This window comes from Equus przewalskii, chromosome 4 (assembly GCF_037783145.1).
Source record: "Equus przewalskii isolate Varuska chromosome 4, EquPr2, whole genome shotgun sequence".
Classification (NCBI taxonomy): Eukaryota; Metazoa; Chordata; class Mammalia; order Perissodactyla; family Equidae; genus Equus; species Equus przewalskii.
In genome coordinates, this window is record NC_091834.1 from 10928962 (window position 1) to 10952470 (window position 23509).

The following is a 23509-nucleotide window of genomic DNA, read 5'->3' on the forward strand; positions in this document are numbered from 1 at the left end:
AACAATACTTAGTTATCCATTTAACCAAAGTGACAACGGAAGATGTTAACGGCAAACACAGGAGTTAAACAGTTTAAAAGAAACAAACCCTTAGCTCTCTTAATAGAGAGACCTCAGCTTTTCGAACATAGGAAATTATTTTGACAACATGCGGAATCCCTGCCATTTAGGTAGACTTACTCAAAAGTAAAGAAAAATCTTTCATAATCTCTTTACCAAGAGCAGACTGAGAGTCCAAGAAAACTGTCCTTTCAGGAGAAAGAAAACCGAATTCTAACTTTCACCAGCTTACTTTTTGATGTTAAAACTCATTCACTTAGTTAAATTCATTTCAATTTTAGCCAACTTGCCCATGCACAAAACTCTTCTCAGGGTTCCTCTTGCACAAATCTTCTGTAATTTTCTTTTTTACATTCAAAATTTGTCCCATGCCTTCCCTCCTTCTTAGCCTCTTCTTAGAGCAAAAATTACTTTCCTCTTTCCCATGACCACTTATTCCTTAGGACAAATTTACTTTTTTAACAAAAGAAACAAAAATATCTCCATTCCTTGTACCTTCTTCACTGAACACATACATTTTCTTGTAGCATAAAATTTTTTTTTAATGTGGCACAAGGCATGTCCATTAATAGACTTAAACATCTTTTAGTTTCTCTGTAATAAGCCCAAGGTAGATGAATCTAAATGAACCTATGTTTAGTAAATAATGTCTAATATTTTATCCTACTTGGAAATGATCTAGATACTCAATAAATTTTTATCATTTTACTTATTTGCAAAACTCTAAGGTTTCAAGTTGCCAAAAGGTCTTGGAGTTATTTTTTTAAAATACATTACCATAACACATAATTACTGTTAAAAAGTTCACCCAAAGACTTCTTGTCTTACTTACATCTATTTAGTTTACTCGTTCCCAGTAATTATATTTAGATTACCTACAGAAACTTCATGAGACATTAGACAAAGTAAGCCATCATTTTTTTTGCTGCCAACTTTTATAACAGAGATAACATGAAACTGTTTAACTTTTGGTAAACCTAGGTAGAACTAAAGTTTTATATTTAATTATGGTAACTCTAAAGACATGCCCATTTTAATTAACCCAACAAACTTAAAATAGCTTTTATTTTCCAAAGATTATTGTCTATCACGTTAACTTGAAAAGCATTTGGGTTACTTTCAGTCGTATTTCTTTTGAGAGTATGCCAATTTATATAGCGCTTGTTTGTTTTTAAGCCAATTAAATAGAGCTCTCTTATAAACTAGTCTGTAATACCATCCAGAGGTAGAAAAAGATTACATATTTATAACATGCATATATAGGCACACCCATGCAGACAAATGTCTTATAACCTCTGTTTTTAGATTTTCCAGCAAGGGTGCCTCCATAGCAGTCTGCTATGTCCACAAAAGCTTCTTTACCCCCTTTTTTTTCCTTCAGTCTTAGTGATGCAGGGTCGGTGAGCCAAGGAGTCAAAAGAAAGATTTCTTGGACTCACAAGATCTGGTAGTAGTGCTCTTTTATTTAGAGAATAGTGTGGAAAAGCACGTGGACAGGACCCATGGGCAGGAGGAGGTGCTGCTGCTGGCATGGGAATAGGACCCACGGGCAGTCAGAGCTGTTGCTGGCATGGGGAGGTGCTGCTGCTGCTGCTGCCGCTGCCGCCGCTACTGCTGCCAACATGGGTGGAGAGTAAGGCTAAATTTAAGGCATAGGTATGTCAGCCATCTCTTTAGAAGACAAAGGAAAGAACATGTAAAAAATTTAAAATGGTATCAGTGCAGATGGGGTCTGGCCATTGGGTGGTCCCACAACTTTTAGATAAGAATCAAATCGGATTAAGTAAAGGCCAGAAGCCACCACCCTAAATCGGTTACCTGAGGTTGCCAGACAGTAACCAACTTAAGTTCTTGCCTTTGGCATTGATTAAGAGTTTCTAGAGATAAGGCCATCCCCCTTCTTTCTGGCACAGAGATGAGGCATCTCTACAGATAGAGGTTTCCCTTACAAATGTAAATGTTTCCCAACAAAGGGCAAGCAAACTCTGCTCCTCGGAGCCTGCTTCTCATCTGCAGTTTTAAAATTAACCAGCCTAAAATCCTCATCACTAGGAGTTGACAGTGGTCTCGATAACAGCTCCCAGAGAGGTTGCAAGCTTTTGGGCATAAACGGGAAGTTAGTTGCTTATCAAGGCCTGACATACCTGTCCAATTACATTATCCTTCATTTATTTCTTTCCCTCAAAGTACAAAATTTTATTTTAGCTTAGTGGTGGGGAAAGCCTGTCAGGCTCTCACTGTCAGCTTCCAATTTGGCTAAATTTCTGATTGTAAGTTACTAAATCCTTTCAAATATCTTGTCAGGTTTCAGCTGAGATGAACAGTAAATATTTCTAGCAGTATTAAACAACTCCATTAATTCTTCGTTTTAGTTTCCTCTTGGCTGCTTAAGGGAATAATGTAGCAGTTTACCAGAAAATCTCTCATTGTCTTGTTAACTCTGGAGGGACCCGTACAAGCCCTTCCTTTGAAGGTAGATATAAGGCTGTAAAGCCATTAACTGAGTGAACTTTTGTATAGTCTTTTAAGGTACCTCTCATATCTTTTTTTCATGAGCGTTTTTGCAATGAAACTTTCACTAAGGCTGTTTGGGAATTTGGAAGCCTTTGCTTTTAAGTGTCCTTCCTAAATGATCTTATCTAATTGGAACATTCCTTCTAATAACCGTTGTTATTTCCCCGAGGGTTGGTAGCAGTTTGGTAGCACCCTAGCCACGAATGTACCCTAACCCCCATTTCTGCCCAGCCGTATTTGGCCGCAAATGGGGTGCAACCCACATTTCTGTCTGTCCGTATTTTGGGCTCCCAACCTGACAGTTACCAAGCCAAGCTCTTAGGACAGGAAACAATCTCAGTAAGATTTTGCTGTTCTTCGTAAATATTTGTAGCTTCTGGGGCCATAGTTTTTAAGCAGGTATGCCAGAAGGGGGTGCATTTCATTCCTCAGGAATTAAAGATTGAATTCAATTTGTCTGGTCCTCAGTTCTCAAATCTAGTGTCCAAAAAGACCAGTTTTGTAAAGTGAGAAGAGCCCCAAAGTGCCCACTGTAATTTTAAGTCATCTTTGGCCTTATGGGTCCACTGAGATAGACATTTCCTTCCAAGAGGGAGGGCCATAATTCTTAAACGTAAAACCTGCTGGAGTTCCTGAGGGAGGAAGTTCTCGGGGAAACATTAGAAAATGAAAGTCCCATGGTAAAGAAAATCACCCATGGGGCCAGCCCCATGGTGCAGCGGCTAAGTGCGCACGTTCTGCTTCAGCAGTCCGGGATTGCCAGTTTGGATTCTGGGTGCGGACATGGCACTTCTTGGCAAGCCATGCTGTGGCAGGCATCCCACATATAAAGTAGAGGAAGATGGGCTTGGATGTTAGCTCAGGGCCAGTCTTCCTTAAAAAAAGAAAGAAAGAAAGAAAATCACCCACCTAGCATGACAATAGCATTTTTTTTGTATGCACGTTAACAGGGTTAGCTAAGCCCTGGTCTCTTCAAACCAAACTAATACCTAAGAGGGATGTGCCTGCGGTTGGGGACTGTGTGATGGTTTTACAGTGTATCTCCTTGCATGGCAGTTTTCTTGAGGTTGACAAGCGATCTAGTGTCAATGGAACCCATTCTCGTCTAAGCTTTTCCATGACCAACTCATCCTATCACAGGAGACTTCTTGAGGTCTTGAGCACCCTAATGGCTCTTAAATGCCCCACCCATGCCCATCAGTTTTATGGCCTTGGCTTCACAGATGTCCCTTAGCAGTAGCTTTTACCTCATGTGCATATTAACCCACAGCAGAGTTTGTCTAAGCAGAAATTTCTACCAAGAGATTCCCCTCAGCAACAGCCCTGTAGGTCGAGTAACCAGGGAATCCCCTGCCTGCTTGAGAGAAACCTCACCTGCGAGCATGAAAGCCGCCGCACCGATCCAAAGGAGGGCACTGGCTTCAACCAGAGGGAGGGACGTCTGAGCCGAAGAGGCCCCCCCCCCGCCGCCCCCCGATCAGAGGAGTCAGCTGTCCGCGCAAGCGGCTGAGCACACAAAGGGTTCATGTTGGATATGATCCTATTTCCGGGGGACACTGGTCCTCAAAGGTGAGATCGCTTCAGGTCCTGCTTTCTGACCCCATATGTCAACCTACAAAAACAGAAACCAGTGTAAGAGGCAAAATGTTTATTTGGAATCAAAGAATTGCAATTCAAGGAGCACAGATTCAGGTACAAATGCATATAATGTCCCACTAGGAAGTAAAAGTCAGGGGCTTTTAAAGGCAAAGAGGGGAGGTTTATTACAAAGACTTCATTGCAGCTGGAGGCAGAGAGCTAGACTTGCTAAACATTGACTGTTGATTCGACCTTCAGAGAGTCGTAATCCTCAGTCCTTGTGACCAGGATGTCCGTTCTCCTGCTGACTTCTCGAACAGTTGCTTATAAAACAGTTGCCGTTTTGGCTCAGTCCAAGGTTCGAGATAGCAAGGCAGTTTTTCTGGAAAGGCAGCTCTGACTCCATTTTAAAATGGCACCACTATAGTCAGTTTTGACACTGTTGAAAAGCTCCTAATAATTAATATGGTGAGAAGCACTGGGAGAAGTATGTCTAGAATGCTCTGGAACCACCAAGGAATTAGACACTCAGGCCTGGAGAGCATTCCGAAGGCTGGGAATGCTTCACAGAAGAGGTTCTGTTTAAACAGCTTTCTTTACCTTTCCGTACACATTCACATCACCCTATTAGGCAAAAATGTTTTAATTGAAAATGTTTTGATCAAGTTATATGGATCAGTAACTTCTTCCACCATTGATTTAATATGGTATCAAATATGCCTTGAATTGTTCATCTTAGAAATAGCTAAAATGTGTATTTATAGAGTAAGAAGGAATTTAAATTTAATCAGCTCAGTCTCCACCAGCTCCTTTTCGTTCTGTTTGAATTCTTTTTTTTTTTTTTTTTGAGGAAGATTAGCCCTGAGCTAACTGCTGCCAATCCTCCTCTTTTTGCTGAGGAAGACTGGCCCTGAGCTAACATCCATGCCCATCTTCTTCCACTTTATATGTGGGACGCCTGCCACAGCATGGCTTCCAAGCAGTGCCATGTCCGCACCCGGGATCCAAACTGGTGAACCCGGGGCCACCGAAGCAGAAAGTGGGAACTTAACCACTACGCCACCGTGCCAGCCCCCTGTTTGAATTCTTTGATGGAGCTTACAGATAGTTCATTCCATTTTTTACTATAATAACAGAAAGATCCTGCCGGTGAGCCAAAATCTGCCTTTCTTTCTCTTTTTCTCAGTAATTTTAGTTTTAAATTCCAAAAATTTTGTCCCAGTCTGTGGCTTATCCTTTCATTTTCCTTTTGACAGGGAATTTGTTTTTTATTATTAACTCAATCCATTTGATGTATTTCACAAGGTGCAATTCTTTTTTTCATTCAGGAGTGAAAGAAGTTAGAAATTTAAACTTTAAAAAAGTCAGCAAATGGCAAACAAATTTCCTTGAAAGTCACAGTCACATATAGAGTGCACCCTAGAATGGAGGAGGGACAAGTCAGGTTCCACCCACTTTCATCAAATAACGGACCTACTCAATGGTGCAGAGAAAAGGCAGCCTTCAAAAGGAGTGCGATGCTAGATGAGGCGTTTACTGTACTCCTTGAAGAGCACCGGCTAGGAACCTGTTTTCTAAACTCCATCTAGGAAGTGGAATATGGAATCAGTCTGTCCTCTTCCTCTTAAGGACTGTCTCCTGGCTAATGAACTGTTACAAAGACTAAATAAAAACAACCCCCCCCAAAAGAAACAAAAACCCACTAAGATGTCTCAGATTACTCATGAGCGCGGAAGAGCTTCAGCAATCTGAATTAATCTGTTACAGTCGTCACAAGCATGCGTTGCTTGTAAACAAACAGAAAAAATTTCTTGAAATGGAACAAAAGCTAGTACTAATCACTTTTCTGACAAACACAGTTACTCAAAATTAACTCGTATTGGGAGAGGGAAGGGGGCCCGTACCTGTGGACCTTGTCTCACATGAGTGCGAGTGGTAGGTGCAGGGCGTTTGTCATTGCAGTAGTCCCCACTTACTTGTGGTTTCGCTTTCCACCGTTTCATTACCCATTGCCAACCACGGTCTGAAACTGTTAAATGGAAAATTCTGGAAATAAACAATTCATAAGTTTTAAATTGCGCACCATTCTGAGTAGCGTGATGAAATGTGGAGCCACCTGCCCGTTGTTAGTCCTTTAGTAGCCGTCTTGGTTATCAGATCAACCGTCGTGGTATCGCAGTGCTTGTGTTCAAGTAGCCCTTTATTTTACTTAATAATGGCCCCAAAGCCAGGAGTAGTGATGCTGACAATTCGGATATGCCAGAGAGAAGCCGTAAAGTGCTTCCTTTAAGTGAAAAGGTGCAAGTTCTCTACTTAATAAGGAAAGAAAACATCATATGCTGAGGTTGCTAAGATGTATGGTAACTTTTTTTACAGTATATTTTATAATTGTTCTATTTTATTATTAGTTATTGTTGTTAATCTCTTAGTGTGCCTAGTTTATAAATTAAACGATCTTGGGTGTGTTTGTATAGGAAAAACCATAGTATATAGAGGGTTTGGTACTATCCACAGTTGCAGGCATCCACTGGGGGTCTTGCAAAGTATTCCCTGTGGATAAGGGGGGTGCTACTTTATTGCAAAAACAAATTTTAATTTTTAATCTTTAGTTTGATTTAGACATTGCTTGTAGTCTGATGCCGACACCAGCCGTGTAGAAAGGGCTCTGGAGAGACGTCCACCGGGCGCACACCTGCGCTCCTCCTCCGCTCTGGAGGCCGCAGAGCAGCCGATACCGCTTCATCAGACACACGTTTTAGTCCCTCTGTGAGTGCAGAGCACTCCACATGCTCGACAGCCTCCAGGCAGTCTGGTGGCTTCTCTTCATTCTTGGCAAGTTTCTCAGTAGTAGAGGAGTCATCTTTGGGACCAATTTGGGTCCCACAAGCGAGAAACGCTTGGCACAGTGGTGAGTTATCTCTGGTGGCTGCTTTTCTTTCGTGTTTTTGAATGAGGACAGACTGAACACTGACAAACAGTGGAAATACTTCTGTCTTTGGAAAACTCAGTGGTCATAATCTTCTTGCCCTGCAGTATCAAGAAGCCCAAGAGTCTGGCTCTCCACTGATCATAACTATGACTGCATAGTTGTTGAAGACAGTCGGTACGTCTTTGCGTGGAAATTTGTTGTGTAGGATATCAGGAGGCAGGTTTACCAACAGCACCATCTCCCACAGCAACATTATTACTTGTCTGTGTTACTGAGACAGTTTTGTATCCACCTTAAATATTTCAGGTTCGATGTTGACCTCAGCTCCTCCACCGGGGCATTTCTCTCCTTTCATTTTCTTAACTGTCTTTTAAAGAACAGAAAATTTTAATTTTGATGTAGTCCAATATATCAATTTGTTCTTTTATGGATTATGCTTTTGGTATTATGTCTAAGAAATCATTGCCTGACCCTCTGCTTTCTCCTAGAAGTTTTGTTGTTTTAGGTTTTACATTTAGGAATGGTCCATTTTGACTTAATTTTTGTCCATGGTGCAAGATATGAATCAAGTTCATTTTTTTGCAAGTGGATATCTAATTGTTCCAGTATCATTGTTGAAAATACTCTCCTTTCTTTACTGCATTGCCTTTTGCACCTTTGTCAACAGGTGTCAAAAACTGTAAACAACCTACATGGCCATCAGGAAGTGAATGGGTAAATGAATTGTATATCCATGCCATGGAATACCGTGCAGCAATAAAAAGAAATGAGCTATTGATACAAGCAGCAACCTGGATGCATCTCAGAATTACGCTGAGCAAAAGAAGTCAGAGTACATAGTGCATAATTTTAGAAACTCTGGAAAATGCAAACTGATCTATAGTTACAGAAAGCAGATCAATGTGTGGAAGGGGGGGATTACAATGGGGCAAACTTATAAATATATGCAGTTTATTATATTTCATATCTCAATAAAGCTGTTACAAATTAAATTCTAAAAAATTACATAGAATAACTCAGTGAACTTTTGATAGCCAGAAACTTTTTTCTTTTCCCACTCATTAATCTTTTCTTCATACTGTAACTCCATTTATTATTCCTATTAAAAAATGGTGTGTGGCTCTGAACGTAGCATTCGGAAAATGTGATCATAGTAACTCACTTCAAGTGTACCTTCTGTTTCTTTATTCAGGTCGTTCTGGCCTGCCAGTTCCTACACGGCCTCTTAACCTTCCTTGGTACCATTGTTCAGCTACCTGCAGATCTACTTGTAATCATTTAACCCAAACTTCCCTAAATTGTCTACCAATATTTCATTAGTGGAAGTTGAAAAATGCGTCTGGATCAAGGTTATAGGGATCAAGGATATAAGGTTTAAAGGGAGAAGAGTGAAAAAGGAAATGAGCAGGGGCAGATAACATAGGGAGACAGTGTTAAGGAATTTAGATTTTAACCTAAGAGCAATACAGCGTCTTTGAAGAATTTTCTGTAAGCCATGTCAAAGTGATTTCACTTTTTATGGTGATAGGTTGCACTTACGTAAAAGGGCAGGCAATAATAAGGGGCTTTCTATCAGACCCTTCAGTATTTTAGTTAATGTATAGTTTTTGGGGTGGCAGAGTCAAAAGCCCTATTCTGCTATCTTAAATTTGTTCACGTGCTTTGTACATTATAGTTGCATCTTGTCAGCTGAAATAAAACCAGCAATTCAAAATTGAGACCTACCTGAATTTACTTGCTTCTAACTGTTTCTTGGGTTTATGAGAATGACAGCTTTATTTAGGCCTAAGAATTTAGCCTTCTGGAATTAAATGCAGGCCTCATCTATTCATGCTTGCTGTTTCTCAATATGAAATCTTGTAAAATAGCTTGTAAGAGCTTTGATATTTTTTCTTCCTTTCAAACCCGTAGTCAAGGTTCACTAAATTGGGATTAGTTATGATTCTCTGTGAAGGCACTGCTGATGCTTGATGACAGCAAGAACCCAGAAAGGAAAAGAGGTGGTTTATGAGCGGCAGCCAATTATCTGGCAACCAGAATGTTTTGTTGTTACAAAGAATCTATTGTAACAAGTCTCTGTCTTCATACAGCACCTGGCACTGTGTAACTGAGACCGAACATGGCGCATAACATGAAACTGGTAGATTACGTTGAGGCCAGTCCCTCAGGAGGTTAGTTAAACTCAGTCCTCCAGTATGATGGATTGGTGAATGTAGAAGCCTGTAAGTGGGTACCAGTTACTGAGGAAAACAAACGTAGTCAGCCCGTCCCTTGAACTGAACCCTGGGTTTGGGGATAGAGCAAAAGAAGGATAAGGAATATTGGCTTCAAAAAGTCACTTGTGAATACACAGTGATTTCACATCTGATCTAACCACACTGGCACAGATACATAGAATCTGCTGGATCATAGCATCCTGGGTCAGATCCAGTTTTAACTCTACCACAACATTATCTGGAATTTCTTGCAAGTGACTTAACTATTCTCAGGCTCTTATTTGCTCATATGAAAAAATGAGAGGATTAGACTGTTTTAAGACTTCTTTCTGTGATTCTTCAGTTGCATTATATTTGCTGAAAAAACATCTTGCAGTGAAACGTCTAGGTAAAAATGAAAGTAACTTGTTAAAATCATATCACATGTAAAACTGGAAGAAGTAGACTAGTATACTGAAGGATATTGTATTGGGTGCGGTCCCCAGGAAAAATCTTGCTTTCCGTGAGGCCTGGACCTTCCCAGTGTTACCTCTTTGATCATCAGATTGTCCTCTACATTAGTTGAAGCCTGTAGGCCTTAAATGGTAATGAGATGCTACACTTTGCTTCTGACCACTAGTTTGAATTTAGCTGACCATGTTTAATGTTTTAATTTTAAATGTATGATTGACTTTTAGTGATACGGTCGGAACAGATTGGAGGTTGACTTGTATGTGGCCCTGCTGCCCAGCCTCTGATTCCCCACCATTCCTGAGGAGCCATGGCTGTGCCCAGGACGCCCCTTAGAGCACTCTCTTGATTGCTCCCCGCTCCTCACCACACGCATCCTCCTCCTCCTTTCTCTCCCTTAGAGTATAGGACATGCATTCTAGGCCATGTTCTTGCTGTTACACATGTTGAAAATGACTGAGGAGGGTTGTCCCTTCCTTGAGCACATAGACAGTTGCTAAGTGTGGGATTTGTTTTAAATTAACGTTCTGCGGTCTGTTCTTCTGCCACCGTCAATCCGTCTGTGACCCCAGTGGTCTTTATCCCAAACATCGCAATGATCTGCCCGTGGTATCGGCCCTGACTCAGGTCCTCTTTCTCAGCTGCCTCTCTGATCCTCTTATCTCCCCATAGAAAGTCTAGGTATACCTTTGCCCACCTCTTGCCTAATGTTATCAGACTTTTAACAATGAGTGTAAAGAACTTAGTGCCTGGTACAAAGTAGTATGTTTGGTAAATGTTAGCAGTTTTTAATCTTTGGCTGCTTTTTATTAGATGAATCATATGAAATTGCTGTTCTTATATGTAAAAAAAACTCATGTTGGCAATTCCATATGGTTCAACCTTATAGATGTATGGAGTGATGGCTCTTAACCAGAATGCAAATTAGAATTATCTAGGCAGCTTTTTATAAAAGATATATACACTGTCCCCGTCCTAGACCAGTGAATCAGGATCTTCATGCATGAGTCCTCGGTAAATGCACTTTGAAAAAGCTCCCCAGGTGGTTCTAATTCATACTCCTGCTTAAAAACACCTGAGGGGGGCCGGCCCCGTGGCTGAGTGGTTAAGTTTCACCAGTTCGAATCCTGGGTGCGGACATGGCACCACTCATCGGGCCATGCTGAGGCAGCGTCCCACATGCCACAAGTAGAAGGACCCACAATTAAAAATATACAACTATGTACTGGAGGGCTTTGGGAGAGAAAGGAAAAATAAACTCTTAAAAAAAACACCTGTGAAAGAATCTGCCCTTCAGGGTATTTTTCTTTTAATGTAAAAGTTCTTTTAGACCTGTATTTTTTTTTTTTTTTGAGGAAGATTAGCCGTGAGCCAACATCTGCTGCCAATCCTCCTCTTTTTGCCGAGGAAGACTGGCGCTGAGCTAACATCCGTGCCCATCTTCCTCTACTTTATATGTGGGACAACTACCACAGCATGGCTGGACAAGCGGTACCATGTCCACACCCAGGATCCGAACTGGTGAACCCCGGGCCGCCAAAGCCGAACATGCGCACCTAACCGCTGCGCCACCGGGCTGGCCCCGCTGTATGTTTTTTAAATAGTCAGCTGTCTGGTCATGAACTGAAACTTTAGTTTTGTGACTCCACAAATTACTGTCATTTTCAACTTTAAGATGTGATCAAATCTCAAACTAAGATTTATCAGTAGCCAATGTTGGAAAGGAAAATCTAGGTGCTACAAGATGTTTTCATTATTTTCAAGGAATTTCCGAGTCTTTCTTTTCCCTATTTTGTAATTTCACGTTATCTCTCACATAACTTAAACTTAGGATTTTGCGCTTTTCGAATACACCTTTGCCTTTTCGTGAAAAAGAGAGTGAACAGTACTAAGCAGGCCACGGTTCACTATCAGTTCGCCATGGCTCGCAGTGCAGTTTGCCTTCATGAGTCATAATTTCAATGTAGCCAAGGGAAAGTGGAGGGAGTTTCTTTGAACAGTGGCTGTCTCCCTTCACTGGGGCTAATTTGTGTGTTGTGCTCTTATTATTAACCAATGTTTTTAAATCTCTGGGTAAGTGGGCTCTAGATAAGCACACAGTTATGAGCGAAGTTTTCTCTTGGTTCGTTGGCAACTGTAGAGAAGAACATTAAAACTCAGAAAAGAGTTTTCTGAACTTTTTCCTGACTCTCATTATCACGTTCTCTAATTTGCATTCCTTCAGAATGAAATGTGCTTGCTTTAGTGGCATATATACTTTTTTTAAAATAGAGAGTTTAGTGTGTCTCCTGTACAAAAATGACTCAAATATGTGAAGCATTTCTTTAGTAATACATATACACACTAACAATGGGCAGCTTTTGGTGTTTAATGCAGAAAAATTTTTATCAGGAAGGAATACTGAATTTCATCCAATGCCTTTTTTCTTTTCTCTTGTGTCAAATATGTGGCTTTTCTCATTGGGCTGATTTATGTGATTATATTATATTATAGCTTTCTTAACATTAAGCTATTATTGTATTTTATGAAATTTCTGTTTTAATAAATGAAATTGTAATATGGCTTTTTTTTTTTTTTGCTATGATTATTGCTATTTTGGTACCACTGACTTTATTACCCAAATGAAATGATTTGGGTAGCTTTTCTGTGCTACCCATGAGAATTATCTTTTTATGTTTATAAGAAATTGCCTCTAAAACTGTCTGGGCCTCAAGCCTTGTAGAAAGATCATTCTTACCAGTTTCTCTCATAGTGGTAGTAAAGTTTAGGTGGTAACCACTTGGGATCTGGATTTTTTTTTTAATCCTGGCTCCACACCAACAGTGATTTGGGGCATTTTTGTTAAATTTTTATTTATTTATTTTTATTTTTTTATTATGTTTTATTGAAGTTATGATAGTTTACAACATTGTGAAATTTCAGTTGTACATTACTATTTCAGTCATTTTTTTTTTTTAAGATTTTATTTTTTCTTTTTCTCCCCAAAGCCCCCCGGTACATGGTTGTATATTCTTAGTTGTGGGTCCTTCTAGTTGTGGCATGTGGGACGACGCCTCAGCATGGCCTGACGAGCGGTGCCATGTCCGTGCCCAGGATTCGAACCGGTGAAACCCTGGGCCGCTGAAGTGGAGCATGCAAACTTAACCACTCGGCCGCGGGACCGGCCCCTGTCAGTCATCTTATAGGTGCATCCCTTCACCCTTTCTGCCCACCCTCCACCCTCCTTCCCCTTGGTAACAACTAACCTGCTATCTTTGTCCATGTGTTTGTTTATCTTCCACATAATAAGTGGAATAATACAGAGTTTGTCTTCTTCTATCTGGCTTATTTCGCTTAACATAGTACCCTCTAGGTCCATCCGTGCGTTGTGAGTGGGACGATTTTGTCATTTTTTTATGGCTGAGTAGTATTCCATTGTATATATACCACATCTTCTTTATCAGTCATCAGTCAGTGGACACTTAGGTTGCTTCCATGTCTTGGCTATTGTGAATAATGCTGCAATAACACATGGGTGCATAAGTCTCTTTGAATTGCTGATTTCACGTTCTTTGGATAGATACCCAGTAGTGGGATGGCTGGGTCATGTGGTATTTCTATTTTTAATTTTTTGAGAAATCTCCGTACTGTTGTCCATAGTGGCTGCACCAGTTTGCATTCCCACCAGCAGTGTGTGAGGGTTCCTTTTTCTCCACAACTTCCGCAACATTTGTTATTTTTTGTCTTGGTTATTATAGCCATTCTAACAGGTGTAAGGTGATATCTTAGTGTAGTTTTGATTTGCATTTCCCTGATGATCAGTAATGTTGAGCATCTTTTCATATGCGTATTGGCCGTTTGTATGTCTTTGGAGAAATGTCTGTTCATATCCCCTGACCATTTTTTGATCAGGTTGTTTGATTTTTTGTCGTTAAGTTGTATGAGTTCTTTATACATTATGGAGAGTAACCCTTTGTCAGATATATGATTTGCAAATATTTTTTCCCAGTTGGTGGATTGTCTTTTCATTTCAATCCTGTTTTCCATTGCCTTGTAGAAGCTCCTTAGTCTGATGAAGTCCCACTTGTTTATTCTTTCTATTGTTTCCCTTGTCCGAGAAGACATGGTCTTGGAAAAGATCCTTTTAAGACTGATGTCAAAGAGTGTACTACCTGTATTTTCTTCTAGAAATCTTATGGTTTCAGGTCTTAACCTTTAAGTCTTTGGTCCATTTTGAGTTTATTTTTGTGAATGGCACAAGAGAATGGTCTACTTTCATTCTTTTGCATGTGACTGTTCAGTTTTCCCAACACCATTTGTTGAAGAGACTTTCTTTTCTCCATTGTATGTTCTCGGCTCCTTTGTCGAAGATTAGCTTTCTGTAGTTGTGTGGTTTTATTTCTGGGCTTTCGATTCTGTTCCATTGATCTCTGTGCCTGTTTTTGTACCAGTACCGTGCTGTTTTGATTACTATAGCTTTGTATAGTATATTTTGAAGTCAGGGATTGTGATGCCTCCAGCTTTGTTCTGTTTTCTCAAGATTGCTCAATTCGGGCTCTTTTGTTGCCCCATATGAATTTTAGGATTCTTTGTTCTATTTCCATGAAGAATGTCATTGGGATTCTGACTGGGATTGCATTGAATCTGTAGATTGCTTTAGGTGGTATGGACATTTTGACTATGTTATTCTTCCAATCCATGTGCATAGAATGTCTTTCTCTTTACGTCATCATCAGTTTCTTTCAGGAAAATCTTATAGTCTTCATTGTTTAGGTCTTTGACTTCCTTGGTTAAATTTATTCCAAGATATTTTATTGTTTTTGTTGTGATTGTGGATGGGATTGTGTTCCTGAGTTCTCTGTCTGTTAGAGTATAGAAATGCAGCTGATTTTTGTAAGTTGATTTTGTACCCTGCAACTTTGCTGTAATTGTTGATTATTTCTAGTAGCTTTCTGATGGATTTTTTAGGGTTCTCTGTGTATAAAATCATGTCATCTGCAAACAGCCAAAGATTCACTTCTTCATTGCCTATTTGGATTCCTTTTATTTCTTTTTCTTGCTTAATTTTTCTGGCCAAAACCTCCAGTACTGTGTTGAATAAGAGTGGCGAGAGTGGGCACCCTTGTCTTGTTCCTGTTCTCAGAGGGATTGCTTTCAGTTTTTCCCCGTTGAGTATAACGTTGGCTGTGGGTTTGTCATATATGGCCTTTATCATGTTAAGGTACTTTCCTTCTATGCCCATTTTATTGTGGAGCATTTTTTAAAAGCTGTGTATGGCTCAATTTCCTTACCTGTAAAATGTGGATAATAGTTAAAATGTCTTTTGAGAGTTTCATGAGATTATCAAGTACTAGTTGAGAAAATGTCTGACATACAGTAAATACTGAATGAGACACTAAATGAAAATAATATTTATTTTCCTCCAATATTATTGTCCTATCTCCAAGTATTATGATTTTCATAATCACCTGCTTTTTTCTTGCTTTCCTTGGAATTCCTCTTCCAGCTTCTTGAGCCATATGATTGGTTGAATGCTTTGTATAAGACAGTTCTGGAAGAATACAGAAATTCAAAAATATTCACACTGGCTGATAGGACCACACAGGTCACTTTTCCCATCTGCCGTTTACTTTCCGAGTTATATATGATGAGCACACGTTACTTTTATAATCATGAAAATTGTGGAGGGAAGAAGGAGCTCAAGTCCTGTACGCACATGTGTGCGTGTGTGTGTAGGGAGGGGCGTGATTAACATTGACGATAAATTAAGAGTAATCAACGGCATTCAAGATAGCCCTTGGAAATGAGTCTGACGAACAAATTTGCAGTGGAGAATTTCATTAATAATACTCAAGTTGTCATTAAACGTAAGTTCAGATCCTGCATTTATTGTGTCAGAAGAAGTGTTTAATTAAAAACTGGTATTTCCAGGGTCAGCCCAGTGGCATAGTAAAGTTCGTGCACTCTGCTTCAGTGGCCCAGGGTTCAGGGGTGAGATCCTGGGCGTGGACCTGTGCACTGCTAATCAAGCCATCCTGAGGCAGCGTCCCACATACAAAACAGAGGAAGATTGGCATAGATGTTAGCTCAGGGACAGTCTTACTCAAGCAAAAAGAAGAAGATTGACAATAGATGTTGACTCAGGGCTAATCTTCCTCACCAAGGAAAAAAACAAAAGCAATATTTCCTGTACATTTGCTGTGTCCTATGTTGACTAAAATAATCCATAACCAATCTATAAATGAAAATTTGGGAGAGTTTATTCTGAGCTAAAATGTGAGGACCATGGCCCAGGGCCTTTCTTCCCGAAGGAAGAAAGGGCACCAAAGAAGTGGGGTGTACAGAGGGGTTATATACCCCCAAAGAGGATGTTTCATATATGATTGAAATGTCCCTTTTACGATAGTCTCGAGACTGCTCTGTTGGCACAGTGATTGATGGACACAGCAGTTAGGTCTGCTGTCTTGGTGGACACAGTAGGGTGGCAGGTCTGTTGTCTTGACCTGGGTGGTCACAGGTGAGCACAGCAATCAGTTCCTAGCCTGAGGAAAGATTCTTATCCTTAAGGAAATGCCGCTGTCTGGGGGAAGTTGCGCCTTTATCTTAAGGCCATTTGTTCTTGCCATCCTAAATGGTTAAAGCAGATATACAGTGCATCCTAGATGGCCATGTCAGGCCCTTTTGGAAAAACAAAGTCAGGCCGAATTAGGTTTACACCAAATGGCTTCCTCATATACTCCAATATATCCCATTGCTTGCCATTTCTATTTGTCACATACTAGACAGTAAGCATCTTATAGTACATAACAAGAGGTTAACCTGACTGGATGGATGCGTGATACCATGCATAGCAAGTCAGAATTTCAGAGGTTACTAGTTTAGATTTTCTTTTTTTCTGTTTTTTGAGCAGCTTCCTGTATTTCCTTAAAAAGAATTGTCTATTCAACCACAGTTCCACTAAGTAGACACCCAGCAGGTGGTCTGTAAAAGAGCTGTTAGTTGGCAAAAGGAATTTTCCTTTCTTGCTGTAGAGTTAATTTTTAGCTTTAAATTCCTGGTTTGTAAAAATATTTTCAGCACTTAATTTGCAGGGCTATGACTGATCAATATCTGGCCTTATAAATTTTTAATTTTACCTTACCTGTCCCAGTGCTGTAAAGAAAACATTAAAAAAAACCATTTCAACCCTTCTCTGTAGTGGTGAACACCACTGGCTCTCCTTTCTCCTCTCTCCCCTTTGTGCCCTGCCCTCTCCTTTTTATGCCAGATATTGCCTAATAGTTTTTTTCTTTATGATTCTTTGGTCACCCATATCAGAAAACTGATTTATTCTTAAAACTGATACTGAATAATTGTATTCTTTAAAAAACTCAGACTAGTATTAATTAGATGTCTTTAACTGAGATTTTCATAGTTTCTAAATTTGAAACATTTGGGGATTCCAAATCAAGTCAGCTCAGAATTTAAACTTATTTACAGTGAAAGCCAATAGACTAAATTCACGTGTCCTACTCCTCTGTAGCCCCAACTCCCTGTAAAATGACAGACAAAAAAAAAATTTACAGACAGAAATTTGTAAATCCATAACAGCACTAGGAGTGGGAACAGATGGAGTGACCATCAGCAAAGCAGAGACTTTCCAGGTTCCAGAAGACAGAAAACAGATGGCGTTGATGGATGAATTAGGGTGGAGGAAGCACGAACCCAGCATACCCCTGAGGGAAGCTGTAAGTAGAGTGTGTTCTTCCCTCCCAGAGTGCTGAAGACACTTCAGGCTGGAGTCCGTAGGAACAGAGAGCAGAAGAGGTAATAGGACGTGGTACTAATTAAAGGAAGATTTATTAAGAGCTAACTGGAAGCCCACCCACACACCTGATGCGGGGTTGGTGAGCCGAGAAGTCGAAAGAAAGATTTCTTGGACTCTCAAGCTCTGGCAATAGTGCTCTTTTATTTAGAGAATAGTGTGGAATAGCATGGGACAGGACCCATGGGCAGGCAGAGCTGGTGCTGCCGCTGCTGCTGCTGCGCACATGGGTGGAGAGTAAGGCTAAATTTAAGGCATAGGTATGTGAGTTATCTTTTTACAAGACAAAGGAAAGAATATGTAAAAAGAGTTGTTAAAATGGTATCAGTGCCGGTAGGGTCTGGTTATTGGGTAGTCCTATAACTTTTAGATAAGAATCAAACCAGATTAAGTAAATGGCAGAAGCCACCACCTTAAATATTATCTTCTGCTAAAAACAAAGGAAGATGTTGGGGGGTCAGTTACATGAGGTTGCCGGACAGTAAACAACTTAAGTTCTTGCCTTCCCCCTTAAGAGTTTCCAGAGATAAGGCCATCCCCCCTTCCTCCTGGTGCAGAGAGAAACAGCCCCCACAGATGGAGACTTCCTTCACAAATGCAAATGTCTCTCATCAAAGGGCAAGCAAATTCCACTCCTGGGAGCCTCCTTCTCATCTGCAGTTTTTAAAAGTAACCAGCCTAAAATCCTCATCAACACCCACCCCATACAGAGTTTGCACCAGCCTTGGTTCCCATGCTAGTTTTAGAAATCTACTTACAAAAGAATTTTCTTTTTAAACTCTCAGCCTAAGGAGGACCAGGAGTTCTAATGAAAGGGTGACCCAGGGTAAACTCTCCTTGTTTTGATATTTGGAGAAAGATCCAACCTGTCAACCTATTTTTTGGCCTTGAACCCTGACGTGAAGCATGTCCGTGAAAATGCCAATGACCAGAGAGTCTGCTGCCTCTCCTGATCTGTTAGGGGAGGCAGGGCCACCCAGCAACAGGGCAAACCTGCTACAGTGGATGGGGGATGTAAGAGGAAAGGAAGCCTTGCCATGGTGACATGCAATTATGTAAAATGTAATACAAGATACTATTGCCAGATTAATAAAGGCTATGAATTAATTCACAAAATAAATTAATACATGGGAAAAATGTTCACCCTCTTCATGTAATAAAGATGTAATTAGAAATAATGAGATCTTTTCCCCCAGTATATAATTAGCAGATTTTTTGAAAGAATACCCATTGCTAAGAGCAATGCTGCGAATAGCTGTGTAGCACTTTTGAAAATCACTTGGACAATATGCCTAATGAACCTTAAACAATCCTTTCATTCGTTTCCATTTCTCAGAACCTACCTCATGAAAAGCATTTTAAATGTAGAAATAGATGGTCATCCATTATAATAGTGAATAATTCTAAATAGCTGTAATGTCTTGTAGTATTCGGTAAGTAAACTGCTCTACATCTACAGGAAGAAATAGCAGATAGCCGTTAAAAATTGCAGCTGTGAAGTCAACAGCATAGAAAAGCAGGTGTGACTTAAGTGGAAATGGATGTGGAAGACAAACTTGAGTATTACAAGTTAATAATCCTCTCGCCCCACATCTCTGTACTTGACTGTAAGATCCTTGAAATCAGGGACTCTGGCTTGCTCATCTGTGTTCCCACCCACCACCCCCTCCCAATGCCTAGCACAGTATCTGACTCTCAGTAAATATATGTTGACTCAAATATATGGGCATAGGAAAAGGAAACAAAGGAAATCCAAAAAGCAAGTCCAAAGCTCAGAGAAGCCACTGTGCATAGAAAGAGCTAACTTAATAACAAAACATATATTGAAAAGTGGGATTTAACAGATGTCTCCGTGTAAACCAGAGACTATACTTAGATTCTTTTAAAATATTTCGTTTGCTAATGACTGTTTCCTGTTAAACTTTTTGTCAATATTTCTTCTAATAGGTGGTTTGATCTAAGTCGTACTCAGTTAACCAAATGCCCTATTCATTTTAGCTTGGATCACTAAGGCATGGTTAATTCAACTATTTTTTCTGGTTGCATTTTTTAAATTATCAAAGCTTTCGTAGACAATATCAAGTTCATAAATACATCAATAAGAGAAACTCTCTCACCATTACCCCAGGTTCGCTTGGGAGAGGACTTTATGCCTTTGTGCTGCTGCTAATAGTTTTACTCTGACTGGGGGCTGAATACATGCTACATATAGAGGTAGGGACTTCTAGAAAGATGCCTAAATGTTTGCATGACCATTCTTACTATGTGTATTAGACATTTTACGTATCCTGTTTTATTCAGGATATTTATTCAGGATACTGTTAGATGGAATACTATCTAACAGTAAAAAAGGTGCATGCATGGATGTATCTCAAAAGCCTTAGTTAAGTAAAAGAAACCAGGCACAGAAGGCTGCATACATTATGATCCATTTAGATAACATTCTGGAAAAGGCAAAACAATAGGAATTAAAATCAGCTCGGTGGCTTCGAGGGAGTGGAGTGGTGGAAGGAGGCTGACCACAGAGGGGCAAGAGGAAACCTTGAGGGGCGATGGAAATCGTTCTGTATCTTGATTATGTGCTTACATGACTGTGTACATTTATCAAAACTCATTAAAAGGAGGATTTTATTGTATATAAATCCACCTACCTTTAAAGAAAAGGTTAAAGCCAATTTTCAGCACCAGAAATTATTTCACAAATTTAAGGGTAAATAAAACTCGGAGAGAGAGATCAGATGACCCCTAAGTCAGGTCCTTTGTCTTCTAACTCCATGGCATTTTTTTTTGTCATAAAGAAATTTTATATATTAAAAATTTATAATCTTTTTATTATTAGGGTTTTGTGTCTTTACCAGTATACAATCTTATCGTCCCAAGAACAAGATCTGTCTTCATTTATTCAAGTTACCCTTTATGTTACCTGAGTATCGTTATTAAATTGTCTTCATTTATATTTTATACAGTTTGTATTAATTTTATTCTTAGTTGTGTGCTCTTTGTGAGTGCTGTTGTAAATTGTGTCTTTTCTTCCATTGTATATTCCAACTGATTGTTTTAAAAAGAAATTTATTTTTTATCTAATACATCGATCATATAACAATTTACCTTTGAAATCTCTTGTTTATGGCAATTTTTCAGTTGATTCCTTTGGCCGAAGTATGCAGTCATATTATCAGTTAATAATGATCATTTGCCTTCTTCTCTCTCTTTCTCATGTCCTCAGATACTACTTCCAGAACATGTAAGAGTGATGATAGTGGGCATTCTTATCTTATTCCTGACATTAATGGAAATGCTTTTATTTTATCCTTAAGCATGATGATATTTTTATGGTTTTGGCTTTAAGATAGCCAGTTTCTGTATAAAGGGAACACCAGTAAATTTCTACTTTATTAAGGGTTTGTGTAAGCAGTGAACTTCAAATTTTATCAAATATCGTTCCAGGTCCTGTAGAGATAATCATATGATTTTTCTCATCTGTTAATATGGAATTATATTTACGTCCTAAAATATAAAGCTATTCTTGCATATCTGGTTGAATTCCACCTGGTCATTCTGGTTTATTCTTTTACGGTGCTGGATTCTATCTGGTAATATTTGCTATTTAGAATTTTTACACCATATTCACACAATAGGTCAGTCCGTCTACCTTTCCTTTAGTCTCTTTCTTGGGACTTTGCATCAATGTTAGACCAGCTCTCTAAAAAGAATTAGGAAGCTTTGTCTATGCTCTAGAACATGAAATAGTATTGATAATATCCGTTCTTTAAATAGTTGGAAAAATACACAAGTGATATTATCTGTGCCTGGTAATAAACCTAAATAGTTTTAAATCCCTTTCAAAATAAAATTGTATATCTTGTTTGCTTGGTTGAGTATCTTCTAACTCTTCTAAAATTGTTCGTTTTATCCTGAATTCCTGGGTTTTTGCATTGAGCACATGTTCTTAAGTGCACAGGGAGTGTCATGTGTGAGTTGTTTGTGTGAAATACTTGCATTTTGCGAGGGAGTCACTGATTTGGCCTCTGCCTACTTGTGATGAGTAATGGTTTGTGCTGACTGGATAGGAACTCAGCTTTAGTAATGGTAAGACTCTAACGCACTCTTCAGATTAGTAAGGAGGGAAATGCTTCCTTTGATCTCTTTATTAACAAGAATCTCTCAGCAAGGACTTTTACCAGCTAATATTTTTGTTAGACTAAAGCCTAATAATAAGCATCTTTATTGTGAAAATCTAAAAAGAGAAAATGAACACTGGAAATATAAAAATCATTGTTTTTTTTATTTTGGTGGGCAAGGAGTGTTTGAAATCTTACTTAGTAAAGTATTCCTTATTGGGTATTGAGAACTAGATTGATTGTTAGAAAACTTATTAAAGTTTGAAATGGAGAGCTTATTTAGAATTTGGATTGGAGATTTGTGTTCTGAAGTGCCTTTACCCACTTCCCGTGTGTGGTACTCTGAACGAGATGTCTCCGACCAGATCCTCTTGTCCTGATCCCCAGAATCTGTGACTGTTGCCTTCTGTGGAAAGGGACTTTGCAGGTGCGGCGAAGTTAAGTATCTTGAGTTGGGAAGATTATTCTGGACTATCCTGGTGGGCCTTGAATATAATCACAAGTGTCCTCATAAGAGAGAGGTAGAGGGAGCTTTTTTTTTTTTTCCTGCTTTATGTCCCCAAACCCCCCAGTAAATAGTTGTGTATCTTAGTTACAGGTCCTTCTAGTTGTGGCGCATGGGACACCGCCTGAACGTGGCCTGACAAGCGGTGCCATGTCCACGCCCAGGATCTGAACCCTGGGCCGCCGCAGCGGAGCACGCCAACTTAACCACTTGGCCACGGAGCCGGCCCCTATCTTTTTTTTTTTTTTTTTCCTGATAGAGGGAGCTTTGACTACAGCAGAGAAAGCAATAGACTGCAGAAGCACAGATTGTAAGGATGCAGCCAGAGGCCAAGGAAAGCCAGTCTGTAGAGTGGAAGAGGCAAGGCACAGATTCTCCCCCAGAGCCTCCAGAGGGAACCCACCCTGCCGACACCTTGATTTTAGCCCCTTAAGGCTCATTTTGGACTTCTGGCAACCAGAACTAGAAGATGATAAATTTGTGGTGTTTTAAGCCACTATAAATTTGTGATAATTTCTTACAGAGGCAACGTGAAACTAATACAGTATGGGTACCCATTAACTAAATATGAGGGCAGGGACTTAGGCCTCTGGAGTTCAGCGCCGTGTCCACAGCACCTAGAACAGGGCCTTTCATAACAAGGTAGGCACTCAATGTGTTTTTTGAAGGTGGGAGAGAAAGAAGAGGAAGGGAGGGAGAAAAAAATCAGGTCGTTCATAATTTAAATGAACATTGCCAGCATGGTGTAGGTGTCTAGTCTCTGGATGAAGCAGAGAAAAACAGTAAGGTTGAAAACTTGAAGCCCACCCATAACCAGATCGATTCTGTAGTATTATTGTAGGACATCACTTTAAAAAATTGAACCATAAAAGTTAGAAAATAATGAAGGAACCAAATAAACCAAACAATTTGAAATTCAAGGATCCCTACCACATTACTTGACGGGGGAAAACATGAATTTGTGCACACACATGGAGAAGTTATATTTTAATTAAAGTTCAGATTCATTCCTCCAAATCCTAGTTTGTAGAGAGTGCCAAGAAGGTAGTTAATTTCACATTTTGCCAAGTGAGTACAAGAAATAAACAATTTAGGGGCCGGCCAGGTGGCACAGTTGTTAAGTGCGCACATTCTGCTTCGGCGGCCCGGGGTTCTCTGGTGCATATGCTTCTTGGTTTTGTTTGCAACCCTTAAGAGACCGAAGACCATTCTTAGCTCACAGGCCACACATAAAGCAGACCAGGGGCTGTAGTTTGCTGACCATCGCAAACATAGTGTTATCAATCTGATGGGTACCACAGTGGTGTCCCAATATAATATTTTTTGTATTTCTCTTATCAGCAAGGTTGAGCA

At 39.7% G+C, this 23509-nt stretch overlaps 1 protein-coding gene and 1 pseudogene across 1 annotated transcript in view; one reads left to right on the forward strand and one right to left on the reverse strand.

Moving 5' to 3' along the window:
- The window catches only part of RALA (RAS like proto-oncogene A), a 72560-nt gene that overhangs the window by 25966 nt on the left and 23085 nt on the right, over positions 1-23509 (forward strand). The gene's annotated exons all lie outside the window — the stretch shown is intronic.
- LOC103563478 (cell division control protein 42 homolog) lies at positions 6768-9202 on the reverse strand (annotated as a pseudogene).